The following is a 14,236-nucleotide window of genomic DNA, read 5'->3' as shown; positions in this document are numbered from 1 at the left end:
TCTGAGAATTGGTTAAAGCCCTACAGTATTCACCTTTGCACCTCTGGTTTATCTACTGTCGCCGCCGCTGCCTCCTCCATCTCCCCCTCCCCTCCTCCCTCCTTTTCTTCCCCCATCCCCACCCTATCATCATTTGCACCACACCACCACCAAAATACATGCCCCTTTGGTAGAATCGAAACTCCCCCCCTGAAGCGAGGGGAAGCGCAACACCCATCCCCCCTCCCATCTCTGCCCAGGCTCCCGGTTTTACTGCAGCAAAAGGAGGTGAGGTGACAGCGCCACCTCGGTCTCCTCCGTAGCTCTCAGAGCCCCTGCTCCCCCCAGTAACGGGGAAGGCGCCCTCTCTTGAGAGGCTAATCTCTGAAGAAGTGGGAACAGGCTACAGGGGGAAAAAAAAAACGAATTTTAAAAATGTAGAAGTCACTAGGCTGCATTCCTCGGAGAACAACCCAATCTCCCAGAACTGAGTATCAGCGCATATGAAGTTGGGACCTTAGAGCGAAGGGGGAGGGGAGTGGTGCAGCCAGCATTCTCTTCTGGAAGGAGTCACTGCAAGCCCTGCGGTTGGACATAAGTTTGCGTAAGAGTGTTTTCCTTTTGTCAATTATTAATCACCGGAATCAGTTTGGCAGAACTGGAGTTTTAGCAGTAGTGCAGAGGGCGGGGCCGAACACCTAACTCTGGGAGCCTCAGCTGCGCCCAGCACAGACAGTGACAAGCTAACAGAAGCTGGGGAGAAGCCAGAGCATCTAAGCTCACTCTAAGGCAGGAGGTAAGCATCTAAAGTTTTCATAGTACAGAGTTTCTGTCTGCATGGGGGAAAACTAGAACTGAGCTTTAATGCAATTTATCTGCTTCTTATTTAACTATATTACAACTCTAAGAATTGAACGGTTCCTCTTGGCATTTACTATGTTGGAAACTAAGATGCTTTTCTCAACAGAAGCCAAACTTTTTTATTGGAACCTTTTCAGCCAGAAGAAAAAAATTCTTTTACATTATTTTCATTATTCATCTTTGTACGGTTTGTTAATATTCAAGAAAATGTCTTGAGATGCGCTTGCTTCCTTCTTTAGGTGGCAATATTCATTTAGTTCTCTCTCTTTAGGCTACTGTAGGCTGTAGCACACAGGAGTCAGCTGCCAGCAGGTAAGGCATAGCCAGCGAAGAATGTGTCTTAGTATTTTTCTCCTGGTTATTAAGCACAGTGTGTTTTCTCAGAGATGCTTATGTGATTGTCACAGCAGTCAAAATCCTCAGCCTGCAGAGGAAGATGTGTCCCTGGAGGAATGCATGTCTGTGAGGAGCAGAGGTGACAAGTGTTAGTCCTGACTTGTTTCAATTGGAAGGGCATTCAACTGGTAGCCAGTCTTCGCATCAGCTCAGCCTATGTGCCAATACAGAATTAGAAACGTTGTTAAATCTAAACTTTAGATCCCTGAAGTCCAAATACATGCATCAGGGGAATTGGGATGTTCGGGGGGGGGGGGCGGTTGTTTTTTTTGTTTGTTCGGTTTTTGATTTTTGTTTTTTGCTTTTTGTTTTTTTGTAAAAAGACATTATGGCAGCAGTCGTTATTTTGAATCAAATGATACTAAGAAATACATAGCCATTTTTGCCAGAGAACCTTTAAAATGATGTGTGCAGAAAACTGGGGAGAGCTTCATCGCTTGCTTTCCACATCTGATTTATTCCTGTGCCTCTTAATGGAATCACGATATACATGACTTTTAATCGTTGTGATGACTTTGTATATGGATCACTTAGACCAGTACTTTTCAACCTTCTTGGTGCTGCAACCCTTTAACACAGTCCCTTGTATTAAAATAACTATTGTTATTTTTGCTGCTACTTCATAACTGTAACTTTGCTACTGTTATGAATCATAATTTAAATATCTGATGTACAGCTGGTTTTACAGGATCCCTGTGAAAAGGTCCTTTTGGATCCCCAAAGAGGTCGAGACCCAAAGGTTGAGAACCACTGGCTTAGGCCAACAACATACTTTTGTGTGAGACACACAATCTTACTTTAAAATCTTTCTAAACAACTGAATCGTTAATTCAAATGTAATTAAATTAAGTTAAAGTAAAAATGTCAAGTTAAGGCAAATGCACATTTAGAATTTTACTGTGTATCAAGTAGAAATTAACCAGTCTGTAACTCCCTACTGCTTATAACTTTCCTAATTTTAAAATAAAAACTACCCTTTATAAGTCCATGACCAATTACCAAAGACAGTAAAAAAGTTTTGCAGATATATATTTGAAATGTAAGAACAACAAAGGTGCATGAGCGAAATTCCTCTCCCCAGCCACCCTGAGCTGAGTATGGTGGTGATCCACTCTGGCTGGGTGGTGCTTTGCTCCAGGTAATTTGTAGAGTTCCCTCTCAACCTAGAATCCAGTCTATAGCAACAGCCTATTGGAAAGAGAAACAGGCCATCACCTTCTTCAGATTTGTGTTAGGGAAGCTTTAGTTCAGGGAGGACCAACGGAGACATCATTCTTCTTACAGACAATGTACAACACCCACATGGCCAAAGATGAAGAACACAAAGAGACAAACAGCCCATTTTAAAGTGAGTAAAGGTTTGAACACACGTTTCTTCAAAGAAGATGTACATAAGAAAAGTTTTTATTTTTACTTATTAGGAAAATGAAAATCAAAATTGTAATGAAACACTTCTTCACACCAACCACAATGGTTATAAACAAAGAGATTCATATTTACATTTCAACCTAACCCATGCTCAAAGAAGGAGGTTAGGGGTTGGAGGATAAGGTAGAATAGTTGCAACACAAGCCAGTGCTTGCCTAGTTTACCCAAGGTCCTGGGTTTGATTCTTAGTATCACAAGGAGAGTGGGGAGGAAGGGGAGGAGGAGGAGGAGAAAGAGGAGGAGGAGAAAGAAATAGAAGTATTAGATCTGTTGTGTATTACCAACGGGGATATAAATGATGTAGTGAAAAATAGTTTGGTAATTCCTCAAAAAGTTACCCAAATAATATAATTCCACTCTTAGACATATACTCTGGAGAGCTGAAAGTTTATGCCCACAAAAGAACTAGTACCCAAATCCTCATCACAGCAGTATACATAACAGGCAAAACCAACCAAACAACCCCGAAACAGTCCTAGTATTGAGAGGTGAGTGAGTAAGTAAAATATGCAGAGCCGAGCAGCAAATACTACCCAGCATACTTCAGCACGGATGGGCATTGAAAAGATTATGTTAAGTGAAGCACAGCACACATTGTGTGGTTCCCTTTCCGTAACACATCTCAGAGCAGTAGATCTGTAGAGACAGACATCAGATCAGTTGTTGCTGAGGGCTGGTGTGGGAGATAAGGTGGAAAGAGATGGGAAGTGACTGCTAAAGGGTACAGTATCTTTGGGAGATGGCAAGTCTTAGGCCATGGGAAGGACTTGTAGCTATGGATGTCATCCTACTGAAAGACATTAAACTGTATACTTAAACTAGGTTAATTGTATGGTACACAGATGACATCTCTAAGGCATATTATTAAGAACCCATTCAATGTAGGCAGGTGTAGTGACTTACCCGTAACCCCAGCATGTGGGAAGCTGATGAAAGAAAATTGCAAGTTTTGAGATTAGCCAGAAAATTTTTAGCAAGACTCTTACCTTAAAACGCAAAGGGCAAGGGACTAGAGGTAGGACACAATCGTAGAGCATTTGCCCCAGGACCGGAAAAAAAAAGTATGCAAAGCATTGAAAGAACTAGTGAATTTAAAACTTTGGAGTTTATAAAAATCCCCTGTGCCACTAAACCACTATGAAGCTTCCCCCCCCACCCCAATGGCCAAGTAGAAATATGTAGAATCACTAAGGGTGACACGGGAGCTGCACAGCTGTATGGTTTACATCATTTCCCATACCTGCCGGAGCTTTTCTTCTGTTCATATATCAATCAGATGCCATCAACTCCTTATCATAGGGGATTTACATGCAGCACAGCATCCACCCAGGAGCTGTGGAGGCCAGTTACTTTTCTTGCTTCTAGGTAAATGTAGTCTTTATCAGTTCTTGAGGTTTATTGTTAAATTTGCTATGCCCCACACTGGCTTAGAGAGAAAGGTACCTCAATCTCAGCAAAACCTAAATATCTGCTCCATTTAAAACACTTCCACTTACCCTAGGTCAGCTCTGAAGGCAAGAGGCGTGGAAAAGCTGAGGAAGTGGCCACTGGAGTCCCCATAGTGCACTGCTATGTCCTTGCTGGAAAGCAGTGACTGTAATTATGCCAATCCCCAATGCACAGGCCCCTAAATAATTAATTCATTCCTCTATCTGTCTCCTGTGTTTTGTGTTCCCACAGCTTCCTGAGCCTGTGCAAAGAGCCGTGGGATGGGATAGCAATGTTTTGTCTAGAACAAGTGTCTAGTCAGAGTGCCTTGTAATTATGTGAGGTAGAAAGCACCAGGATGGGTAGTTATGAGTACTCTGAGCTGTGTGAATTAGTCTTCCTGCTTCAGGAAGACTCAGCAAGTTTCCTACTCAGCTACACAGGCTTCTCCTTCCATGTGCAGGTTTTTAAGAGTGTGTCAAGCTGACAGAAATAGATCCCACCCAGCCATGTTGTTGTTGTTGTTATTATTATTATTATTAAAATTATTTATTTACTTTACATCCCAATCATAGCTTCCCTTCCCGCTTCTTCTCCCAGTTCCTCCCCTCTCCTCCCCCATCCACCCCTCCTCTCTTTCTACCCTGAAAAGGGGAGACCTCCCATAGATATCGACTAGCTTTGACATATCAAGTTGCAGTAAGACTAGGCACAACTTCTCCTCCTAAGGCTAGACAAGGCAGCCCAGTTAGAGAAAACGGTCCCAAAGGCAAGCAACAGAGTCAAGACAAGCCCTGCTCCCTCTATTAGGAGTCCCACAGGAAGACCAAGCAACACAACACAGAGATGTAGAAGGCCTAGGTGAGTCCCATGCATTCTCTCTGCTGACAAATCAGTCTCTGAGCACCTATGACCCAGGTTAGTTGATTCTGTTGAGGTTTTTTGGTGGTGTCCTTGATCCATTTGGTTCCAAAAATCTTTCTCCATTTTCCTAAGATTCCCCAAGCTCCACCTAATGTTTAGATATAGGTCTCTGTATCAGTTCCCATCAGATTCTGGGTGAAGATTCTCTGATGTCTGTTATGCGAGGCTCTTGCCTGCAAGCATAGCAGAATATCATTAATAGTGTTAGGGGTGGGCTCCCTCTCATGGCATAGGCCTCAAGCCGGACCAGTCATTGGTTGGCCAGTCTCTCAATAGACTGACAGACATTTCTGCTTCATCTTTACCCATGCACATCTTCTAGACAGGACAAATTGTGGGCCGAAGGTTTTGTGGCTGGGTTGGTATTCTATTCTCTCCACTGGAAGTTCTGCCTGGTTACAGGAGATGACCAGTTCAGGCTCCATATCCTCCATTGCTAGGAGTCTTAGCTAGGGTCACCCTCATAGATACCTGGGAGTTTCATTGTCCTAAGTTTCTAGCTCATCCCAGAGATGCCACCAGCCCCCATTCCAGTTGTCTCCCCCTCTGTTCTCCCCCAACCTGATCCCTCTTGTTCCCATGTCCACCCCCTCTTCCATCCAGTCCCCCCCTTCCACCCACTTTAACTTCAATGACTAGTGTCAAATTTTATCCAATTAGAAGACTTCCTTTGAAAAAATTGTGTGTGTGTGTGGTTATGTCTGTGTTTTGTGTGTATGTGTGTTCATGTCTCTCTGTGCCTGTGTCTATGGGTGTCTGTGTACACATAGAGTGTCAGCAGACAACCTTGGATGTTACTCCTCAGGGGCAGTCCATCTTTTATTTTTCTTCTAGAAGCAGCATATTTCACTTACCTGGAACTTGCCAAGTAGGCTCGGCTGGCTGGCCCATGCTGGGCTGGCTGACCGGTCAACCCCAGAGATTCGGCCTGTGCCTGAGCTCCCAGCACTTTGATCACAAGCACGCACCATCATGCCCTTTCTTGTTTGGATTCTTGGAATCTAACTGCAGTTCTCGTTCTCATAGTTGCTCTTTTACAAACTGATCAATCTTCCCAGCTGTGATAAAGAATGAGTTTGAGGTCTAATCATTTGTCCGCACATTAAACATGTGTAGTAATCATTTGTCCACACATTAAACACATGTAGGATAAGTTGGCCATGCCTTTTCTTTTTCTCCAACTCTTGCGGGGAGGGTCCTTGAGGCAGCACACATTTCTACAGAGCTTAGGCTGGCCTTAAACTCATGATATGCCTGCCTAAGTCTACCAATGCTACGGTTATAGATATGCAGTACCATGTCTGACTTATTCATTACTTTTAATGTCACTTCTGTTTAGGATTGATAAGGCAGATATTGATTCAGTAAATATTTACTACACAACTGTACCATACCAGGATACACTTGGGCCTTGGATAAGTAATAAACATACACACAAAACATCTTGCCTCTAAAGTGCTTATATTCTAGTGGACATCTCATATATTAATAACAAAATAATAGGTAAATATAAATATATAAAGAGAAAAGAGCTCTTGGGGTAAAGGAGGGAATAAGGTATAGTTTTAAACTGTGGGTTCAAGCTGGAAAGTAAGCTTGTATAAGTCTGTGCTATAGAAAGCAAACACAACCCTGGCTCTGTGAATCCAGAAGAAGCTACAAGAATTTCCAACTTCAGATAGGCTTCTGTTCCCCATGCTGGGGTTTATTCCCCCTTTATACTTTTCTCACCGATAAGCATTATCATTATTATTATCATATTATTTTAACCAAAATATCCCCTTGTTTACTAAAGGAAAAATTATCCCGAACACATACCAAGTATGTACAAAGTAGAGCTCTCCAACACCTGCTTGAAGAATTACAACTGAACTATTAATAAAGCAGTGTCTTTTAAAAATAGTATTTTGTAACTTTTGTAAAAATTCCATACACACATACAATGTATTTTAATCATATTCAATTCCCCACTCTTCCTCATAGGTCCTTCCAGATTCACACTCACCCCTTTCCTTATGATCCACTGCGTCTAGTTTGTGCTGACTCATGGAGACAGGGGCATCCACTAGAGTGTGGTCAACCTACCTGGACCTACACCCTTAAAGAAAGCTGACTTCCCCACACACACACCCCAAACAGTGTCTTAAAACAAAAATCCTCACTCAAAGAAATCATTGGCCTGGGCTGTCATTTCCTTCTTGGCCCCTTGTGTTTCGCTGTTCCATGGCTACACGTAGTGTTCTGAGGGGTTGTATGTACATAATGCAGATCTGGTTCTCCAAATATAACACCTTTTAAAGAGCCAAAGAGAGTTTAAGGGGAAGGAAATATTGAGAGGCATCCTAGGGAAGAAATGGAAGAGTACCTCTTTGAGGACTACAGAGGGTGAGCAGAACACGACATCCCACAGGTCAGCTGTCGGGGGGGAAGAGGGAAAGGCCATCACTCCACCGCTCTAGAATTTCTACACAGTACCTGATTTCAAAGGTACCCGAGGACACCTTGTTCTAATAATATATATGAGGTGCAGCAACGTTTCTGGAATGGAGTTTTTTTAGGTCTGGTTTAAAAGGAGCAGGGATGAGATTTTGTAAGTCAAAGGGAGCATTTATTTTAATCTCAACTGAGACGTGTGTAAGAATGGTAAGAGTAGAACTAAAAACAAGGTTTTTTAAAAGAAGATCTATTATACTTGGACATTAGAATGTTTCATTCATTTATTTAACATGGTTTAATTAAACAGCTAGTGTATGCTAATCGTGGAGGAAAAGATGAGACAACGGAAGATATTATTCAAATCTCTTTTCTCTAGACTGCTGCGTGTGTGCCTTTGTGTCTGTGTGAATATGTGTGCATGTGCTCGTGCGTGCATGTGCTTGTGTGTGTGTGTGTGTGTGTGTGTGTGTGTGTGTGTGTGTTTTACTAGAAACTGAGCACAGAACTTCATTCGTGCTAAGCAAACACCCTGACAACTGAATAATATCTCCAACCCAATACTCTGTTCGCTACAAAATGGATGAAGAACATAGGATAAGATCCTCAAGAACATCCAGCCCTGCCAGCCTTTCTTCATCCCTCCCTGTGCCTCAGTTTACCCACTACTTCCCAGTCATAACATTCGTCACACTTTGGGGAGATACTTGCCTAATTATCCCTGCTCTCAGGATATGGTCTGGAGACAGTAACCATGTCAGTCTTAACGAACATATCCCTTCTTATGTCTTTGCTACAAGTAGCTAAAATGGATGGATAGATGGATGGATGGATGGATGGATGGATGGATGGATGGATGGATGGATGGATGGGCCTACAATCATTATGAATGATTTGCTGGGCTGCAGTCAAAGTTCTTTACATAGCAAGGCAATGTGGCAGAGGAGTTTAGGGTATGTGCTGTGCAATTTCTTTTTTAAATAAATAAAATGTTGGGTCAATTTTTAAATTTTAAATATTTTAAGTATTAAATTTTAAAATTTCCTAGTGTCTCCATTTCCATGTTTGTAAAGTAAGCACCGAGATTCTTATCCACCCTTAACAGTTTTAAGTGAACCTCTAAGGCCTTACCTACAAAGCACTTAGCAAAATTCTGGAGTATAAATTGCACCATAAATATCTACCGTTATTATCAAACTAAAACAACTTTCAGGCTGACAGTTTGCTATGTCAGTGCTGTACCCCTGATCTTTCAGCTCCATTATAAGATCAAAGGCTGACAGTAATGTCAAGCCGGAGCTATCCTGCTGATGTCAAGATCAGCGAAAATACTAAACAATAAACTTGGAAAGGAATGTAAGTAGCACATTGAACAAGAAAATAAAAATGACCAGAAGAAGAAAGAAGGGAAAGGCTCAAGATGGCAGATACTCCCTCTGGCTGAGTAAAACGCCAGCCCTGATCCAGGCTCACTGTGCCTCGCAGAGCACCATGCCCAGGGTCAGGGAGGATTCGCTGATATACGAAAAGAAGTGAAACAAATCCTACTTGAACTGAGTTTTCCCTGAACCTTAGGGCTTTAGATAGTCCTTTTTAGCATCGTTTACAAATCTAATAATTTGGGGGGGGGCGTTTGTCAGACCTTTAGTCGTTATCATCACAGTACCACATCAAGCTATCGATACCACGTGGAATGAACTGAAGAAAGAGCTAACTGGACTAATCAGTGAAAAGCTGGAAACTCTAGTAATTAACTTGTCTTCTGGTAAAGGGCTGGAATACCCTTGGGCCCTTCTCCAATGAGAGAATCCACAGAGAATCTCAAATTTTACAAAGAAACATTTTAATTACTGACTGGAGCCTCGGAGGGCCCTTGGATCACACAACTGATAGAAAGAGTGGCCCCTGTGGCAGAAAGCATGAGTGGGGCAGGGGTGGTGTTACACACTTTTAATCCCAGCACTCCAGAGGCAGGGTCAGGTGGATCTCTGAGTTTGAGGCCAGCCTGGTCTATCGAGTGAGTTCCAGGACAGCCAGGGCTACAAAGAGAAATTCTATGTAGACCAGGGTGGTGTCTAACAAAGATCCACCAACCTGTGAGTGTTGGGATTAAAGGCGTGTCAAGGCTTATACCACCACACCCAGCTAGCCTTCATATCGTAATCCATTATTTCATTGCTTAAAAGTCTGAACAAACAACAACAACAAGCAGTCAAGTCGGCCTCGTTCTGGATTTGGCTGGCAGAAAAAAAAAAAATCATATTATAGTTTAGGGCCAAGGGAAAACAAAAGGCAAAGTTGTCCCACGGTTTCCTCCACTGAGGAACAAACAGACCAGGCTACGCACGGAACACAATACACCACCACACTCTCCCACCTTCCTGCTGGTAAATCCCCAGTTCACAGAACAGTCCCCTCACCTACCTACTTACCTGCCTGCCTGCCTGCCTGCCTGCCTGCCTGCCTGCCTGCCTGGCTGGCTTGTCTCTGAAGGGCTCAAAAGAGTGAGCAGAAAAGAAAAAAAAGAATCACTCAGATAAAAGGGGCGAACGAAATACATAGAAAATGTAAGAAACAAATAATAATTGGGAAAAATTTACCATTACATCAGAGCTACTCTTCACTACGTTGTGTGGGGTAATCTCTACAACAAGCTTGGGTCACAAATCAAACATCGTATTCATGTAGCCAATGCTTATTAATGTTTGTCAACCCATACAACAGCATTTCTCAACCTGGGAGATGCAACCCCTTGGGGGCTGCACAGGTCAGGTATCCTGCGTATCAGACGTGTACATTATGGTTCATAACAGTAAGGCAATTATAATTGTGAAGCAGCAATGAAAATAATTTTATGGTTGGGGCTCAACTCAACACGAGGAGCTGTGTGAAGGGTCACAGCCTTAGGAAGGTTGAGGGCCTCTGCTCTAGAACATCACAAAAAAAAGAAGTTCAAGATGCACAAAGTAGAATATTAAAGATCAACATATCCTTCTATGACATTTGTCCTACTTTTCAGATGGGATCTTAGAATTGGTGAACTTAGTAAATCTCTCTCTGTTTCTCCCGCCATGGTCCTTTGAGACAGCTGACATATGACCAAGCTATTTCAGCCACCACTGACCTTGAATTTCTAGCTCCACTTCCCAGTTGCTAAGATTATAGGCACAAGCCACCATGCCCACTCTTGTAACCTCATCTGAAATCGTCCCTCCCTCCCTCCCTCCCTCCCTCCCTCCCGGTTCATAGCCCTTGGCAGCGTACAGAAGGTGTTGAGCCGTCTGTGCTTGAACTACTTTCCTAATGGAGTCCTCAATATCTCACCATGAAACGCTTCGTTTTTTATTTATCTGTACTTATTTTGCATGCCAGAGAAGTGCCCTGTCACCAATCGTGCCTCCAACTCTGCCCCTTCCCCTTTATACAGCTCCCACTCTCAACTGGCTTCTGAGATTCACCTCTGCAAACAAAGGTGCTTGCACCTCAGCAAACAAAGCAGTCCCAAGGCCTCTCAGTGGTAGCTTGTGGTGTCCTTCTAGGACCAAGAACCCCTTCCTCTTCTGGGATTTTCCAGACCCAGAGGATGTGCCCAGCAGACTGGCATGCCCAGCAGACTGGCATACCCAACAGACTGGCATGACTGTTTGGAAGGGCTAGAAGAGTCAGAGCCCCCTTTACTCAACCGTGGTGTCATACTTTGTGGATATAGAAGGATAATGAATTATTTATTCATCCCACACAGTCGACCACTATGCTCAAGGGCAGTTTTCTTTTTTTAATTACTTTTGGTTTTTTTTTACAGTCCAATTGTTATCCCCCTCCTGGTCTGCCCTCTGACAGTTCCTCATCCCATTCCTCCTCCCTTCTGTCTCCAAGAGGATGTTCCCACCCCATCCCACCCCTGCCAGGTTTCCCCGCTCTCTGGAGCCTCAAGTCTCTTGAGGGTTGGGCTCCTATTCTCCCACTGAGGCCAGACCAGGCAGTCCTCTGCTGTATATGTGTCTGGGGTCTCCTATCAGCTGGTGAGTGCTGCCTGGTTGGCGACTCAGTGTCTGAGAGATCTCAGGGGTCCAGGTTAGTTGAGACAGCTGGTCTCCCTATGGGATTGCCCTCCTCAGCTTCTTCCAGCCTTCCCCCACCCCCATCTCAACCACAGGAGTCCCCAGCTTCTGTCCAATGGTTGGGTGTCAGTATCTGCATCTGTCCCAGTCAGCTGCTTGCTGTTCCTCTCAGAGCACAGCCATGCTAAGCTTCTGTCTGTAAGCACACCATAGCATCAGTAATAGTGTCAGGCCAAGGGCAGATTTTTAAATTCGATCATTAAACCAATTTCTTTTTCCTCTCTGCACACCTCACATGATATTAACTATTTGAAGTCAAGAAACATTTTCCACAAACAAACGTACCCAGAAACTCCAGACCTTGGGATATATCAGAGCAGGCTGCTTTAGTAGCAGTTAGAGGAGAGCCCTCCATAGTCCTCCATTGTCAACCATAGTCCCTGCGGCACTGTCTAATTCTCAGAAGACAACCACAAAGTCGCAGTCAGCGGCATGTTCTTAACCTCTGACTTTTCCCCCAAAATAATATTTAAGCTAACTTAGCCCTTTCTTGTTTTTCGTGCTATACCCTACAGTCTTTGGCAGAGTCGGGATGGTTGAACGATGTTTCACGGGGGATACAATTGTTTTAAAGTTTGAAGGCATTTGGGGTTTAACTTCTCTGAAATCTTTATTTCACAGACAAAGAAACAGAGCCCAGAGAGGAGAAATAATCTACTCCAGACTGTGCAGAGGAAAAGCATCACCGAGTACCAAGCCTGGATCCTCCTGCACAGGTGACTTCCTCCACTCCCATCTTGGACTAGCACCTTTAGAAACCTTTTAGAAACATGACCTTTCTCATGGTAAAACTACACCTTTACTAAAATGAAGCTCTAGAGCTCTGTCAAGCTACCTGAAAACATGGAGAGCAAATACTGTTTTGACATTGGGGACGGGACAAAGGAGGAAACTGTAGCCATCGGCTTATTATGTCATAAATACAGTGATCCTTGGCTTTAATTCATGCGAGGCACCTTTGAGATATAAACAGCAAAATGCTCCATCTGTACAAAATGTGCTTAAATTGCAAGGGTTACATGGATGCCACCCTCCCATAACCTCTGACTCTAGGTTACAAACCACTGGCCGAGAAGAAACCAGTGGCGGGATAAGTGTCATGGGTGCAACAACAGAACACTGACTCCTGCCTTATTTATGGGTCTCTGGATGAAGACTGCTTCTGTTTCAGTGTCCTTCATCTTTAATTTATGTGATGCAGCAGTTTATTCTGGAAGGCCTTTGGTCTGAGAAGAACGCTTTTTAATAAACATTTAGTTAACCAAATGGGATAAATTAAGATAACAAATATGGAAAAATGAGGACATTGTCTTCCAAAATAAAAATATTCATAATGAAAGTGAAAATGCCCACTATTCACAGAAGGGCAAACATTTTATTTTATGTTTTAAAATTATTGTTATTATTAATTATTAATTATTACAAAGAAACGGAAGCAGGATAAAAAAAAAACCTAGACTGCCTGCTCCTTCTCTAATTCTTATAAAAGTGCCTACTACCTCATGGGAAACTGTGGGTGAAAGATATCTATACATACTTTCCTTTCTGTAGCAGTGTTTTCAAAGATTTATAGTTCTAGAGTAGCTGGCACTAGTTTCTTTAACTCAACGTACTTTAATCTTATTGATGGCGATGCTATAGGTTTCGCCAGTTCCAGTTAGACAGCATTAGTTACTAGCAGAGGCACGGCGTTGTGTCAGGAGCTCCTGGGCATCAGTATTACAGCCTCCCAGGCCAAACCCCAAGATCAGCTCTAGCTAGACACCCAAGTATGCAATAAGTGCATAAACCGTGAAGCCTCGACTTCTTCATTTTGAGAAATGAGCTGATAGATGAGAAGGACTTCGCACAGGGCTCTGTGCGTGCGATGTGCTCTGCAGACAGCAGTTAGTGCAGAGAATGCTGCAACTTTTACCTGTATTATGGCAGCCACCTGTGAACCAAATAAAAATTCCAGATGACAGTCTTCCTAAACATAATTTCTAGGTTAGTTACTGGGGAAAATCACCTGCTCAGTGTAAAAGACAGTACCAATTTCTTCCACTCTCTGTCTTGAGAATCTGGTGAGAGTGTACCAGTACAGCGTAGTTATTGTATTAGCTAATACAACTGAGCCCTTCCAGACTATTGCTGTAAGCACTTCATCTCTCTAATCCTCCTGGCGGATATGGGCAAGAGCATCTGATACCATCCTTACACCGCAGCTGAAGAAACTTAGGGAAGGAGTGGCTAAGTTACTCAGAGTGAGTCACACACAGAGGGCTGCAGTTCAACCCAGGCAGGACCCACAATTCACCCACGTAATCACCCCAACCTTCAGCCTCTGCCAGCTCCACATGCTCACTGTGGGCTGTGAGGTCTCAATGTGTTCATCCACATCAGTTATGGCCCACAATGCCGGCACTGGGAGACGCTGACTCTGCTCAGAGGAGGGACTTGCACGTGACAATCCCACTGTCCTCAAGGATACCTGTTGAAGCTGCTCTAACAAATCACCACAGGTGTGGTGGCTTCTGACAGAACTGTATCTACTGATAATGCTGGAGGTAAAAAGTCTTGAATGAAAGTGTTGGCAGGAACATGCAGCCTGCCCTCCCCGGCCACCCATAAATGTACATGCTAAATACACACACACACACACACACACACACACACACACACACACA

At 43.4% G+C, this 14,236-nt stretch overlaps 1 protein-coding gene across 3 annotated transcripts in view; it reads left to right on the top strand.

Moving 5' to 3' along the window:
* Positions 1-338: 338 nt before the first annotated feature.
* Positions 339-14,236, top strand: part of Sptssb (serine palmitoyltransferase small subunit B) — a 29,538-nt gene continuing 15,640 nt past the window's right edge. Inside the window, exons 1-3 of one of the 3 annotated variants that reach the window (XM_029537825.1) lie at positions 339-775; positions 1,112-1,152; positions 12,192-12,286. The gene's annotated coding sequence lies outside the window, so the exon portion shown is untranslated. The remainder of the gene's footprint in view (positions 776-1,111; positions 1,153-12,191; positions 12,287-14,236) is intronic. The other 2 variants (XM_021196843.2, XM_029537826.1) reach the window with 2 other exon arrangements.

The sequence above is a fragment of the Mus pahari genome, chromosome 4 (assembly GCF_900095145.1).
Source record: "Mus pahari chromosome 4, PAHARI_EIJ_v1.1, whole genome shotgun sequence".
Classification (NCBI taxonomy): Eukaryota; Metazoa; Chordata; class Mammalia; order Rodentia; family Muridae; genus Mus; species Mus pahari.
The sequence above is the reverse complement of the archived record's forward strand: the minus strand, read 5'-3'. Positions and strand labels throughout refer to the sequence as shown.